At 37.7% G+C, this 16,355-nt stretch overlaps 1 long non-coding RNA gene across 1 annotated transcript in view; it reads left to right on the forward strand.

The window, feature by feature from the left end:
* The window catches only part of LOC141571681 (uncharacterized), a 142,733-nt gene that overhangs the window by 101,399 nt on the left and 24,979 nt on the right, over positions 1 to 16,355 (forward strand). The gene's annotated exons all lie outside the window — the stretch shown is intronic.

The following is a 16,355-nucleotide window of genomic DNA, read 5'->3' on the forward strand; positions in this document are numbered from 1 at the left end:
TGGCCTGGCTCACTATTGCCAAATCTTTTGACTTCTTTTTAAGGGATGCAGACCATCTGCAAAATCTCTCAATTTTAAAAGATTCACTAAATTAAAAAAAAATAAAAAAATTCTGTGACCTGCATGAAATATTGATTGCTGCTATAGGAGAACTCCATATTTTTTACCATACGTTTTTCATACCAAAACAAAACCTATAGGCTCATGTCAAAACCAAAATTTTAGATTTCAGGTAATTAATAAGATGGGGTTTGCGAATTTTCTCCATTCTCTTTCAGTTCCAAGAATATTCTCTTTCTGTTTTCTCAAGTCACAAACATCTGTTTATGGCCATTCAGCTAATTGGGCCCCATTGAGTGTTCTAATGAGGGCAGAGCGAGCAAGTAAATGGATTTAATGCCCATGGAAATGCATGTTTCTAATTGTGCATTTAGTGAAGGTGGAAAGGTTAAAGTAATGAGCTGCTCTCAAGAGTTCTGGCCAAGAGAGAGAGGGCTTTGTTGTTTCACATTCCATCTTTGTTATTGTCACTGAGATGTGTACTTATTTCCACCATGGCATTGATTGCCAAGAGGCTCTGCTATTACATTTCATTATCATGCCATTTCTGAAGGAGGGGAGTCTGTTCTTACTAAGCAATGACAGTGTGCAGGCAACTATAATAGCCCCTCTCTCTGCTGCACTCCCCAACATCTTGTATACAGCTGTGAACAGCTGTATTAGTGCCAGTTAATCTGGGGTAGGTTTACTGAAGGAGGGGGTGCTGTACTGTACAAAAGCATAGTCCCTGAGTTTTCCAAGTGGCGTTACTAGAGAAGGAATGGTAACTGAAAGGAGCAGACAGATGAGGAGGCTGTCAGTTTTATGTTTCAGCAGGGGATTTACATCTCTAAACCATTCCTCTCATCCTGCATTCCCAAGTAAGCATGGAGTCAGGGTCCAAATCAAAGGGCTGGATTTAGAGTCTCTAATCCAAGGGATTAGATCTCAAGTCCTGTTGTTTGAAGACATTGTGAAGGGCTGCTTTTGTTGAGTCACACTCAGTTAATTTGGTGATCATTGGAGGCGAAGATGGGTGGCCATTTTGGAAATGAATGGTTTCCCTTGTGAGACTAAAATGTTTGGGCCCTGGGGGCACAGAATAATTGGGTGTGGTGGGGGAAGCTCTTACCTTCAATGTTGATGAATATCTTACATCTTCAAACTTTCACAAAATAAATAGAATCTGTTTATTTTCTGAAACTTCTGTTTCAGAATTCAAAGTTCTCATTGTTAAAAAAGAATTTTTCCCCATTATGCCTGCTTTTTATCACCCTTGCTGATCATATTGTGCAAAGCAATGTCTCCTTAAAGTTAACACTTTGAAGACTAAATATCTCATGTAGGTGTTTTGAGGTTAAAGTATAATTTAAAGCCTGGCATTTGACTATATTTTCAAATATGAGGGAAATGAGAAAAAACTCCAAACTCCTTAATTTGACTGCTGACAAGGCCCGGCCTGACTGAGTCCCTGCTTAGCCAACTCCCCAGCGGTATCTGGTGTCTTTGCGCCTCGTACTGTCTTTTAGACACACAGGTCTTCTTTTATTTTCTGGACCTTCTAACCTGGTTTCTGCCTTTGAGACTTAACACATTGTCCTTTAAAGTGCTCCCCATCCTCAGATCTTTGCTTAGAGGTTTCCTCTTACTTGCTCAGTCTCAGCTTAAATGTCACCTCTTAAGAGGTGCCTCTTTTGACCATTTCATTAATGGACATTCCACCTCCACACCTTTCAATATTTCCATTCAAGCACTGTTAATTTCTTCACATTTATAACAAAACTTACTTTGCTAGTTTGTTTCTGTCTTCGCACTAGACTGTGAGCTTTCACAAGAATTAAAATTCTCTTGTTCTCCTTATTTGTAGTACCTGGCTTCTAGTAGGTCCACCGTAAAATTAAAGGATTCAATGTTGGTTGTTTCATTTTGAATTCCTGAACATCTATCTTCTATGCCAGGTTATTTAGCTAGAGGACTCCTGTACCAGGTGATAGTTAACAGGTGGATTTTCCTATTGATTAGTGCCTTGACCCTGATTTACTAGAAATAGAGACCGAGGGAAAGCAGATGAGAAGTAAAGGGAAATGAGACAGGAAACGAGGGAAAGCACATACAAGGTATTTAGCAAAGCTGGCCATAAGAAAACATACCCTGGTGTTTTGGACGGTGGGTTCATTTCTAGATAGACTTCTTGGAAGTACTTTACCCTGGAACCATCCTTCAAGTGCAGGAAAAAAATTAGTCTGCTAGCTTCTTCTTGTCTTTTGTCTCTCGTTGGTCAAAGTTTGCCCCACAGGGTTCAGCTCCCCCACCCTTCTGGGCTGTGTTACTCAGCACCTCTGGGTATCTGCTGGAAAGTCAAACCCATTGTCCCATAGCACAAAGCTTGGTCTGGGTCCGGGTGTGGTGGAAGGAGCCAGAATCTCTGTGGGTCAGGTTGGGTTGGGCTTGGCCTTGAGGCTCCACCCCAGCTGGGTACAATGGAGGCTATGCCCAAGCTGGTTCTTATCTTAAGAGAGTTTGAGATGACTGGTGGAATTTAGCGATGATGTGGCCAGCTGGAACTCTCCATAGAGTAACTGGTCAAGGACTTGGAAAGCAGGTGGAAATGAACAAATTACAAAAGCACATAAATTGGATATAGTGCAGCCTCCTTCTCAATTCCTGAGCACTTGTGATTTTAGACAAGTCCATGGCATGAAGGCCTGAGTTATTTTATTGGAATGTCGTACTTTCCTTGAGTTAAGTTCCCACTGATGAAACTTCAGAAACATTTCTTTATTCAACTGGAACTAACTCCCATTTGGATATATATATATATATATACATATGTATATATGTATATATATATGAAAAAGAAATTTAACATGCAAAAAATAAAGGCAAACAGAATGTGTTTTATACAAAGTAAATCATAGTAACCTGAAGTCCATAGCAGCTCAAGTCTGTCTTACAAATACCCTCATTGGCTTCCTCCTTCTGACTTGGACATTTGCACACTCAGTGAAATTATTTCTATTTGTGTATAGAGAGCTGGAAACTTTCTCACACCAAATCTGATCTTCTCTCTAGCTACCAGTGCTAGAGTTATATAACCCCTACCCAATGCTGCTTCTTGGGTGTGAGACCTTTGCAGTTGCACAAGGGCCCATGCTCGGAAAGACCCATGCTTCGTTTGATACTCTGCTGTCATGGTCTTGAAATTCTCAATAATTTCATCTTTGAACTTGTGTTTTCTTAAATGAAGTTTGATAGTCAAATGATGCATGTCAGCAGAGAAGATAATAAGTGCAATACGCATGTCTGCCATGACATTCCTTGCTGTTCCCATTCTTATATAGTGCTTGCTAGGCCCAAGAAGCAGAGAGTTCTGATGGACCCAGGAGTCATGTGAGTTCAGTAGGACTCAAAGCAAGTACAAAGTGAGTGTATTCTGTCTATAAATGAGTAGGTGAGGATACTGATACGTCTAAGTTCCATGCTTTTTGTTTAAACCAGAACTTGCTTTGTATACAGAAAAAAGGCAATGACATTCTAAGAAACATAAATGACTGAAAAATATAATGACTGTTATATTCTTTCTTGCCATTGTGACTTCCCTGTGTTAGTCAACTACTTACACTGAAAATGATGATATACAAGGAAAAAGAAAGTTGGGCAACCCATAGATCCTTTTCTTTTCAGTCTTCCATACTCATTAGCAAGTTGAAGGTAGAGTTTAGGTAGAATGTGCATGTATTAAAAAAAAAGTGAAATAAAAATAGTTGAGTTAATTTTGTGTAGCATTTCCACTGAGCCGATAAGAATTGAATATATGTACGTGCATGAGCTATAAATACAAACTGAGTAATTTTGGCAATTCTGCATAGGAGTTAAATGCTCTTATATTTACATTTAAAACTGGCATTGCACAATATGAAGATTAACAGTAAAATTTATGCTAATAAGTTAAAAGTTAATTTTTTTTCTACTTAGAATGACGTTATTTAGCAAATATAAAATAACCATAACAAGTCAAGAGAGAGAGAGCGCAGAAGAAAGAAAAACTTTATATTTCAGTACTGTTAATAGCACATTTCCCTGTGTTTTTGAACATGGTGCCCCACATTTAATTTTGTCCTAGGACCTGCAAATTATGTAGCTTGCCCTGCCTTTCCCTCATAGGCTCCTTGTTACCTATGTGTGCAGAGTTGGCAAGGGCTCCCATTCTCCCATTTGCCCTCTGGTTTCCTGTCCTTAGGCACTGAATGGGGAGTGAACAAATCAATGGGGACTCTTGGTGACAGTTGAAAGCCATCAGATCTTGGCCACAGTGGAGTGTCTTCTGGAATTCCTAAAGATGCAGGTCCTGGAGGCAACCTCTTCACTGAAGTTTTTCACATATACTATCTTCTTTCTAATTTATTTGAGCTTTTAAAATAGTCTCTGACTTTTTAAACATCATATCATTCATTTTTAATGAATGTGATATCTTTCTGAGAATATTATTAGCAATAACTTTTATGAAATTTCTTTTCTTGCATGGTTTTTTCCTCCATGTGATTTTAAAGTACTTATTTATTTGGACTTCCTATTTTCCATTTCATAGGTATTCCTCAAAGTTAGGAGAGTCATGTCTTTGCTCATGTTTAAGGGTAGGGCACTGACTACAGAGCTAACTGCAAGCTCTGTGCATATTGCCGAGGCCAGTTGCAGGCTGAAGATCAGGGAGATTCGCTTGGGTTGTTTTACTTGGGCTGCTCCAATATTAATATATTTGAGGCTTCTTTCTTGGGATATTCAGATTCCCTAGAGAAGGACATTATAATATCTTATTGGAGGAAATAGTCCAGATTTCTGAAAGGCAAATATGGAAAGAGAGCTGGAGAGCAGAGGCTCTTCATAATACTTTTACTTCACCATCTGATTTCAGTGTGTTCCCACGTTAACTGACTTGCTGTCCTTCAGCTCAGAGACACTGTGTTTTATCTTCTCTGGTAGATAAACTTTTGTTTTCTTCCATAGTAAGGGGCAGCAGTCATGTGGCTGGCTCTCGGTATTGGAGTAGGTATTTGGGAATGTCATACAGACTGTCAATTAATACTCCTTTTATTAGCTCTACTTACACTCCTATTTCTAAAAGTCCTGGGTGTTGCCAATTCCTGAGCCTCTTGGGAGTTCTATGGTGTAAATCTTGTTTCTTCTTGTCTTTCTCTACTGCTGATTTAGTAGTCCGCTTTATTGGTCTGTGAAGTCTGTTGCACTTAATTATTTGCTTTCTAGCATCCATAATTTTGTTGCTTCTATCTTCTCCTCTATTCCTTTGGTTCTGTGGGTTTATGACTTAAAAAAATCTCTTTGCTGTCAGTCTAGTAGAGTTTTTCTGAGGGAACGGAGATAATACTGTCATCCTTAACCAGAAGTAAATATACAACATCCTTGGTCTTCACATTTCTCTGAAATTCCCTTGAAGTATTTTAAATGAAACCAGATTGATTTTAATATCTATTAAATACTTTAAACTATAAGTTTATTCTATTTACTTTCCTAATTAAAAATGTAATGTTCTACAATTTGTAAATTTCCTCTGTAAACATGCAGATTACGGTGGGAAACACAATACATTGACAAAATTATAGATTGAAAGTTAGTAAGGACCCAGAATTCTTTGTGTATCTTGTGCCTGGTAGCATTTTTGTGGTAGAAAGTGTCAAGGCTTGAATCTCTCTTAACTCTGCAACTTAGTAGCAGAATAAAATTTAATCCCTTTGAGGCCTCTGTAAAATAGACATGGAAAACTAATACTGAAGTTAGCTGAAGGCAAGATTGAGTAGGGAACGCATGGAGGGTAGCCACCAATGTCTGGCATATGTCTAGTGCACAGCAGAAATTAGTTGTCTCCACTGCCATCAGAGGGAAGTGGGAAGAAAAGGAGAGGTGTAAGAGGATGGGGTAAGAGATGCTTTCCACTCCTGAGAGCCCTCAACTAATCTTTGGAACCCATACCTATTCCTGTGGGGTGTACATGTTTTCTGCTATAGTAAAGAATTCAGGAAAAGGAGGATCTGGGTAAAAGAAGGCTAGCTGGTGATGAACAGGAAAAAGAAGAAAGAGAGAGAGAGAGAAAAGAAAATGGAAGACATGTTGATAGATATATTATTGACAGGACTGGCAATGATGGGACATCTGGTGATCCAGGCATAATAACCAAAGTAAAAACATGCAGTTTCTAAATTAACCTTAAAATCAAGGAGAAAACACATTGGCGTTTATTGTCTCAAGAGTGATTATCCAGTTAAGGGCTTATATGATTTTCTTCTCCTTGGATCTCCTTCACCTATTGCCTGACTCTGGTGACTCATTAGTCCCACTAGAAGAACAGTAAGATAAATAAAAGTTGAAACTTGAACCCCTCTTTTCAGATACATACTGGCTAGTAACTCTGGTGAAAGTTGGATAAAGGAGAAGGCAAATGAGCTTTCTTGATCATCCGTGGAATTAAGTTATGCCTGCTGTACCTCGTCTCTGTTAATGGGGATAATTGTGAGTTGGCCGCATGTCAATTTAGAGGAATGATATGTAATTTAAATAAATTATCTACATCTGGAAGTTTCTGTTTCTCAAAAAAAAACAAAACTCTAGCGCTGAGTTAAATAGTTGGATGACTTTCAAAATTTTGAATTTGTCAGATTTTAGTGGTCATTAGTAGGAAAGTAGAAAGAACAGCAAAGGGAAGGCCATTAGTTACCTGGGGAGAAAGACTATTTATAAAAAGTTGTTAAAGTAACCATGTGCAAGTCTGCGTAGGTAGGAAGGACTTTGGATCAGACATCGTTCTACAAGGAAGGCTACAGCTTATCCTTTGTTGCCATCCAGAATTCTAATTACAGCCCTTAGCTGGATCCACCCTATATAAGTATCTCTATAGAAATCACTGGAGGGTTGTTGTTTTTTTACTAGGAAACTCATGAATGTAACAAAGGGGTTTAAAAATGATTGAATCCTTACCACTGAGCAAGCTCTGCAGCTTATAAAACAAACATTCACTTATGAGAAAATACACTTAACAAACCAGTACTGATATGCAGTGGTATATCTGATATTGTTTTCAATTTCTCATCCATAAGCCATCAGCATAACCTTTAGCCGGTGTGGTTAAAGGAATGGTCCATGCCTGGGTTTTGTTCAAACCACCCTCTTCTTTCATCATCTTGTTCTGATCATGTCTGATCTTCAGTGTTCCCTGATGCGCTGCATCTCGTTTGAACAGTCACATCCTTGTAATGAGATGAATATCCTAATTGTGGCAATTCTCACTGTCATTGCTACAGTTGTTCAGAACTCATAGTTTAAAGTGTCATCAGTAGCTGTATTTCTATAATGACTACAACTGCTGTTTCTAATTTGCTCACACAAGACAAATACCTACAGGGCTGAAATATAAAGGATGACCTTGGCCCTTCACCGTGGTGCTCTCTACCCTCCCCAGACCCTTGACTGTCTCTCTAAGCTCTATTCCTGTGCTCTGCACATGCTCAGGAGTGGTAAGAGTTTCATAGACAGCCACAACTTTTTCAACACACACACACACACACACACACACACACACACACACACACACACACATCTTGCTGAAATTTCTACCGTCTGGAAACTTCTCTCCCACTTTTTTGAAGTCACTAACTGAAGTATATCTCTTGGGCTATACTTTCAAATGTATCCTTCTAACTGTGGAACTGCAGGGTTTGCTATTTAACTGTTTGGGGTCTATTCTGTGGCCACGGGATCAGATAATAGCTTTATAACTACTGTAGTATATAGTGTAATTTAAACATTTTATTGTGAAATATGTAATAAATTTAAAAAGATGTGCATAAGATATATGTACAATCTGAAGGAGACTAATAACACAAACACTCATTTACCTACCACTTAGCTCAAGAAATACAATATTATTAGCCTTTTTTAAACCTTCAGTGTCCCTGTCTTCCTAGTATCCCATCTTCCTACTTTCCTTCAAAGGTAATACTAGCCTGAATTTTGAGTGAATCATTCCTTTGTTTTTCTTTACAGTTTTAACATATATGTGTATCCCTAAACAATGTGTGTCTTTGTTATTGAACTTTAAATATATGGAATTCTAATGTATGAATTCTTCTGTCTTTTTCCCCACTCAGTGTTACATTGGTATCATTCATATTAATGCATATAGCTGTAGTTTGTTCATTTTCATTGCTGTATAATATTCCATTTTGGGAATATACTATAATTCATTCACTTTACTATTGATAGACATTTGTGGGTTGATTTTTTTTTTTTTTTTTTACTCTGACAGTCAGTGGTGCTCTGAACATTTTCATACAAATCTTATGGTAAGAAACATATGAGATTTGCTGGCTCATAAGGTATAGCTGCATGTTCAGCTTTCCTATGTAATTCCAATTTTTTTCAAAGTGCTTGTAACAATTTATCCTCTACTAGCAGTGTATTAGGGTATTTGCTGCATATTCTTGCCAGTACTTAGTATGGTCAGTGTTATTAATTTTTGCTAATCTAGTAAGTATAAAATAATATCTTATTATATTTTTAATTTGTATTTCTTGATTACTTAATGAGGTGAAAGTTATTTCAGGTGTTTGTTGGACATTTCAATTTCCTCTTTTTGAAGTGCCTTTTCAAGTCCTTTGCTCATTTTTCTATTAGACTTTTTATTAAGGATTTATATTTGTTCTTTGTGTATCCTAGATACAAGTTCTTTGTTCATAAAAGTTGGAAATATCTTTTTCTACTCTGTGACTTACTTTTTACTACTTTCTTGATTTTAATGTAATCAAAATGATCAATTCTTTGTGGTTGGTGATTTTTTTTATTTTAAAAAATTCTATCATACCATGAAGCCATGAAAACATCTCCTTCTAAAATCTTTTATTTTTTAATCTAAAACTATCTCCTAAATTCTTATATATTATCTTCTAAAATCTTTATAGTTTGCATTTCATAAGTAGGTTTTAATTTTCCTGGTATTAGCTTTTGGTATGGTGTGAGTTATGGGGTCTTATTTTCAAATTTAATTATAATGTATCTTGTTGTGGGCCTGTTTGAGTTTATCTTTTTTGGGACTCTTTGTGCTTCCTGGGCTTGTATGTCTATTTCCTTTGCCAGGTTAGAAAAGTGTTCAGTCATTATTTCTTCAAATATATTCTCAATCTCTTGCTTTCTCTCTTCTCTTTCTGGTACTCCTATAATATAAATGTTGTTAAGCTTGATGCTGTCTGAGAGGTCTCTTAAACTCTCTTCACTTTATGGGATTCCTTTTTCTTTTAGCTGTTCTGATTGGGTGTTTGCTGCTACCTTGTCTTCCAAATCAGTGAGTTGGTCCTCTGCTTCACTAGTCTGCTAGTGATTCTTTCTAATGAGTTCTTCATTTCACTTACTGTATTCTTCACTTCTGACTGTTTCTTTTTTGTAGATTTTATGTCATTTTTAATGCTTGCTATCTCTTTGTTGAAGTTCTCGCTAAGTTCCTTGAGCATCCTTATAATCATTATTCTGAACTCTGTCTTTGGTGGGTTGCTTGCCTCCATTTCATTTAGTTTGTTTTCTGGAGGTTTCTCCTGTTCTTTCATTTGGGACACATTTCTTTGTTTCCTCATTTGGGCTGCCTCTCTGTTTGTTTCTATGTATTAGGTAGATCTGCTATGTCTCCCAGTCTTGCTAGGTGGCCGTATATAGTAGGTATCCTGTGAGGCCCAGTGGCACAGTCTCTCTGGTCACCTGCTCCGGGTTCTCCAGGAGTATCCCTCATGTGGGTTATGTGTGTTCTCCTGTTATAATTGAACCTTGATTACCATTGTCATGTCAGTGGGTGGGATTGACCCTCAGGATGATTGGCTGTGGGGTTTGGCCACGTCTATAGTTTAAGGGCTGCCATGTGGAGGGCCTACTCCACTGGGTGGGATTCACCCCAGTGGGCTCTGGTGCTTGTTTAGACCATCCTTTGTGTGTCCCATTTGTGGGGTTAATTGGATGGTGTTCTGCTGTGGTCTGAAGCCAGCCTCCAAGTATGTTGGTTCTGGAGCCTCTTAGGAGGGGCCCCAGTGCAGGCCCAGGTTACCCACTGCCTGAGACTGTTTGGGGACTACCTGGTAGGAACTACAAAGTGATCCATGTTGTTCGCTGCCTGTGCTAAACCTGGAGGTGTGTGGGAGAGGCCACGGTGTGAACTGAGGATGTCTGCAAACCATACCAGGCCTGGGATAGCTCCACAAAAATCCAGGACACCTCAAGGCCTGCTGTCACCTGCTGGCTCCCTTAAGGTTCTAATGCTGATAAAGCCTTGTGAGGTACAGTTGGGTATGGGTCTCAGGGAGTCACTAGAGTGGGATGAGTTGTGGTCACCAGGTTAATGTAAATCCTCATTTGGTGCCAGTGCTGAGCCTGGAGCAACTCTGCAAGTCTCAGATCACATGGAGACCAGTCTCCACCCACCGGGGGCCTGTCAACTCTGATAGTTTTCCAAGCAAGAGTGCAATGTGGGCAGGGCTGGCTACTCCTGGAGAAAGTGTCTCAGGCACTGGGGTGTTGGGTGGTGCAGCCCAGTGAGTCAGCCGGATGGAGCAGTGCAGCTCACCAGGCCAATAAGATTCAAATTTGGCTGGTGGGTATGGGCTCAACACAGGAATGATGGCCCCTGCCTGCCAGATGCATGGGAGTAAGACCTCACACAGGGGAAATGCCAACTGTCCTCTGGTCCTCCCCCTGAAGGCACATACCTCAGTCTGCTCCCCCATATGCCTCTGATGTCTCCCAAGTCACTGTCCCTCTTCTCATGCCCGAGGTGAGTTCCTGCGAGTAAGTGAGTCTATGTGCAGCCATTGAAGAGGATGTCTGGGTTTCCCGCCACCTTCTGTCCCACCGGGATGGTTGGAATCCCCACTGTTTGTCACAGCCTGATGTTGTGGAGGCTCCTCTTCCCGGCATCAGTACGCCAGGCTGGGGAGCCTGATTGGGGATGTGGGTTTCCTCAGTCCTCTGGGGGCTAACCTCCATGGCTGAGATATCCCTCCTGATTCTCAACCACCCATTCCACATTTCTGCTTCTCCTGTCAGTCTCGACGTGGCTTTTTCTTTATATTTTCAGTCATAGGCCTTCTGTTCAGCTAGACTTCAGATGGTTCTCCAGATTGATTGTTCTATAATGTTGTTGTAATTTTAATGTGTTCATTAATGATGCTGGCACAGTGTTTATGTACCCTGGCATCTTAAATCTCCCACAAAAACTTTTAGTTTGACATAGTCCCATTTGTGTATTTTTTCTTTTGTTTCCCTTGCCTGAGGAGATATATCAGTAAAAATATTACTAAGGGTAATGTCTGAGAGTTTACTGTCTATGTTTTCTTGTAGGAGTTTTATGTTTTTGTGTCTTACATTTAAGCCTTTGATCCATTTTGAATTTATTCTTGTATATGGTGTAAGAAGGTGGTGCAGTTTCATTTTTTTTTTTTGCATGTATCTGACTAGTTTTCTCAGCACCATTTATTGAACAGACTTTGTAAATTCTTGCTTCCCTTGTCATAGTTTAAGTGACCATATATGCATGGATTTCTTTCTGCGTTCTTTATTTTGTTCCATTGATCTATGTGTCTGTTTTTATGCCAATACCATGCTGTTTTGATTACTGTGGCCTTGTAGTATAGTTGATATCAGGTAGTGTGATACCTCTAGATTTGTTCTTCTTTCTCAGGATTGCCATGCCTATTCAAGGTCTTTAATGGTTTCATATAAATTTTAGTATTATTTGTTCTAATTCTGTGAAAAATGCCATTGGTATTTTGATAAATATTGCATTGACTCTAGATTCCTTTGGGTAGTATGGACATTTTAACTTTATTAGTTTTTTTTCTGTTTGTGAGTATGGTATATGCTTCTATTTATTTGTATCTTCTTTACTCTTTCTCCTCAATGTCTTATAATTTCTGAGTGAAAGTCTTTTACTTCCTTGGTTAAATTTATTCCTAGGTATTTTATTTTTATTTTTTTGATGCAACTGTAAATGGGATTGTTTTCTTAATTTATCTTTCTGGTAGTTCAGTATTTGTGTACAAAAATGCAACCAATTTATGAATATTAATTTTGTATCCTGCTACTTTATTAAAATCATTTATCTGTTCTAATAGTCTTTTAGTGGAATCTTTGGGGTTCTTTATAAATAGTATTATGTCATCTTCCAATAATGACAGAGTTAATTCTTCCTTGTCAATTTGGATGCCTTTTATTTCTTTTCCTTGACTGATTGCTGTGACTGGGACTTCCAGTACTATGTTGAATAAAAGTCATGAAAGTGAACATTCTTGTCTTGTTCCTGATCATAAGGAGAATGCTTTTAGCTTTTCCTCATTGAGAATGATGTTAGCTGTGGGTTTGTCATTTACGGCCTTTATTATTTTCAGATATGTTCCTTCTATTCCCACTTTGCTGAGCGTTTTTATCATAAATAGAAGCTGGATTTTGTCATATGCTTTTTCTGCATCTATTGATATGATCATATGATTTTTATTTTTCCTTTTGTTTATGTGAATTGATTTGCAGATATTAAATCATCTTGCATCCCAGGAATAAATCCCACTTGATTGTGGTGTATGATCTTTATAATGTACTGCTGAATTTGGTTTGCTAATATTTTGTTGAGGATTTTTGCATCCATGTTCATGAAGGGTACTGGCTTATAATTTTGTTGTTGTCATGTCTCTGACTGGTTTTGGAATCAGGGTAATGGTAGCCTTGTAGAATGAGCTTGGAAGCTTTCCCTCCTCTTGTAATTAATATATTTTTAAAGAATGTTTCCATTTCGCTTACGTTTAAAGTAGTCATTTTACTATGAATTCTTTGAAGTGTGTTTTAAATTTTTGCTTTACGACCTAACACTTGTTTAATTTTCATAAATTGGTAAAAAGTTGTTTATAATATTCTTTCAATCTATATTGCAAATATGGAGTTGTAATCTTTTTAGTTAATACTGTTTATTTGTGCCTTCTCTATTTTGTTTTTGATAAATCTTGCAAGAAATGTATCCATTTTACTAGACTTAACAAAACAAGCCAACTTCTAGTTCTGTTGATTTTCTCTGTCATTTTTTAACGTTTCATTAATTTCTACTTTTATATTTATTCCCTTTCTTCCATTTTCTTTGGGTTTATTATTATTTTTTCTTTTTCTAGCTTTTTAAGTAGATGTATAGGTCAGTTATCTTCAACCTTCTTTCTCTTTTAATATAAATATGTAAGGCTTAAATTTCTTTCCAAATATTATTTGTAGATGTCGCCAACAAGTTTGATAAGAAATGTTTTTCATGAGCATTCACTTTTAAGTATTTTAAAATTTCTTTGATGTATGAATTATTTAGAAGTATGTTTTTTTAATTTCCTAGTGTATATGCAATTTTAGTTACATTTTCTCCTTAATTTCTAAGTTAATTGTGTGGTCATAAAATGTGGTTTTCATGTTACAAGGTCTTTGAAATTTATTGAGCATTGTTGGGCTTACTACTTGTTTAATTTTTGTAAATTTTCCCTGTGTGCTTGAAAAGAATGTGTATTTTTCAGTTGTGGTTGCCATTTTCTATATATATCTACTGGCTCAAGGAGAGTATTTGTGTGGTTCACGTATTGCATCATCTTCTCATAGATTCAGTGTGTTTCTAATGCCTTTTGATTGTGAGCTCTGGTTTGACCTCTACACCTGTTTGTAAGTGCCATCCTCTTGAGAAGAGCTTCCTTTGCATCTGTTGGACACAGGAGGGCACTGTCACCTGAGAACATTTTAAACTACATTTTTGAATTAAGGGTTTTCTGTTTGTTTGCTTTTTGACCACATAGGTGGTATAGGTGGTATAAATTCAGGCCTCTACATCCATACGCAGTGAGTGTGGCTTAAAGTTAGGAGTTCCCATTAGAGAGACAGAGGGAGGCACATATTGGTATAGGCTCCCTGTATAGGTGGGTTTTATTCTACTTCACCCATTTAGAAAACTGTTCCCCAGATTTCTGTTTTTTAGGTTGGTGTCTGTGACCTAAAGCCTACTTAGCTCAGAGCACTAATGACTGGCATGTATCTTCCAGGCAAATGCTGGCTCCAGTGTTTACTTACCCCTAAGGGTTTGTGCTTTCTCATGGTTTCTGACATCCAAGGAATCCCCTTACTCTCTGGCCAACTTATTCGTGCATTAAAATCATGATTTTGTATTTTAACTGGCATTTTTATTCATGCAATACTAGGAAGGTTTTCCACATTGCTAGAAGAAAAGTCTATAATGTAGTTTGGAAACCAAAGAAAGTTAGAGCAATCCAGCATCAAACTATGATTTCAGCTGAAAATGGCTCTGGACTGAATTTGCCTTCACAACTGTTCCAGAGTACAAGAGGAAGTAGTATAGTTAAAAGGATGAATGGAAAAAGAACTAGAGAGAGCATGGAAGAGTTTTCATTATAAGCTCTTTTCTATCTGCCAAACCAGTGCAAAAGTTTCTACATTCTCTCTTTGAGTTTCTACATCTATAAGGAAATGAATATTGCTGCTTTCCAGATTTGTGAAGCTTTAGTGAGAAAACACACTCAAATGCTTTACATGGGATTTTGCATAGAGTAAGCACTAAGTAAATGTGGGGTGCAGTTGACTCTGAACCTCCTAATAGTACTTTGAGGGATGCTTCCCAGAGTTTGCCTAGAGACATAGTCAATGCCCAAGGCACGTGATAATTTCAAAATGAGAACTTAGACTAAATCTAATAGAATACCAAAAGGCAATTTTAAGGAGAAAATCACTCTGAAGAAAACATTCTGATGGATGCCCTTTAAACAGGAGCCTTAAAGAATTCCCATTCCAAGAAAAACGAGTTCACAATATCCCAAAACTCTTGAAGCATAATAGATTTTAGGCATCAGCCTGATATTTTGATTCTCGACAGAGTGGCTCATTGTAATGGTAAATGTGGGACACTTCTTGGGAACCACAGAATCAAGAATAAAATACCCCAACTTACTGCGCATTCTTATTTGATTTTCTTCATCTGTAATTTTTCTTATAGAGTGGGCTTTAATTGCTGAAAGGCATAGGAGTGACTTTGGGTCATTTGGGTACACAGACTGGGAATCTCAGGATGCCTTAGTATCAGGTAAAATGTAGAGGCTTGGACTTGGCTCACCCAGGGGGAGTGCAGATTACCTTTGACATTTACTGGACGGGACATTCTTGCCACAGGAATGAAGTGTTTTCCAGTTTATTTTAAACTGAGAACTCTCAATTCACTGTGATAGTTGGTTTGGCAGAGTTAGTTGCCATTAAAATCTCCCCCATCTTGAATGAAACTTAAAATGACTCTGAGCTCGGGTGAAGAAGGAAAAGTTGACGAGGTAACCCTGGGCACTGCTGCCCTATGAGTCATAGCTGAGGAAAGACATCAAGGGCTTCTGTCACTGCAAGTCTCAAAGACCTTGAATGATGTGGGGAATGGACTCCAACTGGTCACCTGGTCACAGCCATGGTTTACTTTCTGGCTCTTGGACTGCTTCTCATGTTACCTTACTAAGGCTACAGAAAAAACTGCCTTCAGCACATACCACTCTCAGATCCTATATAACAGGCATACATACATATGTTGAAAAGGTCAATGGAAATAAAAGAACAAAGATAAAATGAGGTATTGTCAGCAATAGTTAGACAATTTTGAAACAAAGAAAGAAAGAAGAGTAGGGTAGCAGAAATAAATTGTTGAGAGAAAGGCAAAGTTCCTTAAAGAAACATTATGGTTTCACCTGCATTTCTTTTTGCTTCTGGGCTTGTAAGTATGACTTACTGAGCTTATAATTATAATGTGCACTATACAATATTAGGCTCTTATCAAGTCTTGTTATCTAAATAGCTTATATTACTAGATTGAGTTATACGTATGCTTATTTTCTAATGACAAAATGAGACCCACAAAATACTTGTATTATATACAAAACAATATGTAATGAAACAAATTACATATTGTTTCATTATAAGTATACTAATAATTATTATTATTCCTATGATATATCTGACTAGAACAGTGGCAATAAAAAGATACTAATTCTTAGATTTGTTACCCTTCCCCATCAAGAACAACTTGATAGCACTGATTAAGAGCTTCATCAAAGAGCAGGCCTTGTGTCAAGCATTTTGTTCCTCTGAAATGAGATCATTTTTTCCCTAGATCTTAATAAGCACTTAATAAAGTTAGGTCCCCATGGAATTGAATTTGAATCTAATCTTAAAATTAAGCATTACATATTTTATTTGATCAAAGTTAGATGTAGTCT

This window comes from Rhinolophus sinicus, chromosome 2 (genome assembly GCF_057876585.1).
Source record: "Rhinolophus sinicus isolate RSI-liver-muscle chromosome 2, RSI-T2T, whole genome shotgun sequence".
In the NCBI taxonomy this organism is placed as follows: Eukaryota; Metazoa; Chordata; class Mammalia; order Chiroptera; family Rhinolophidae; genus Rhinolophus; species Rhinolophus sinicus.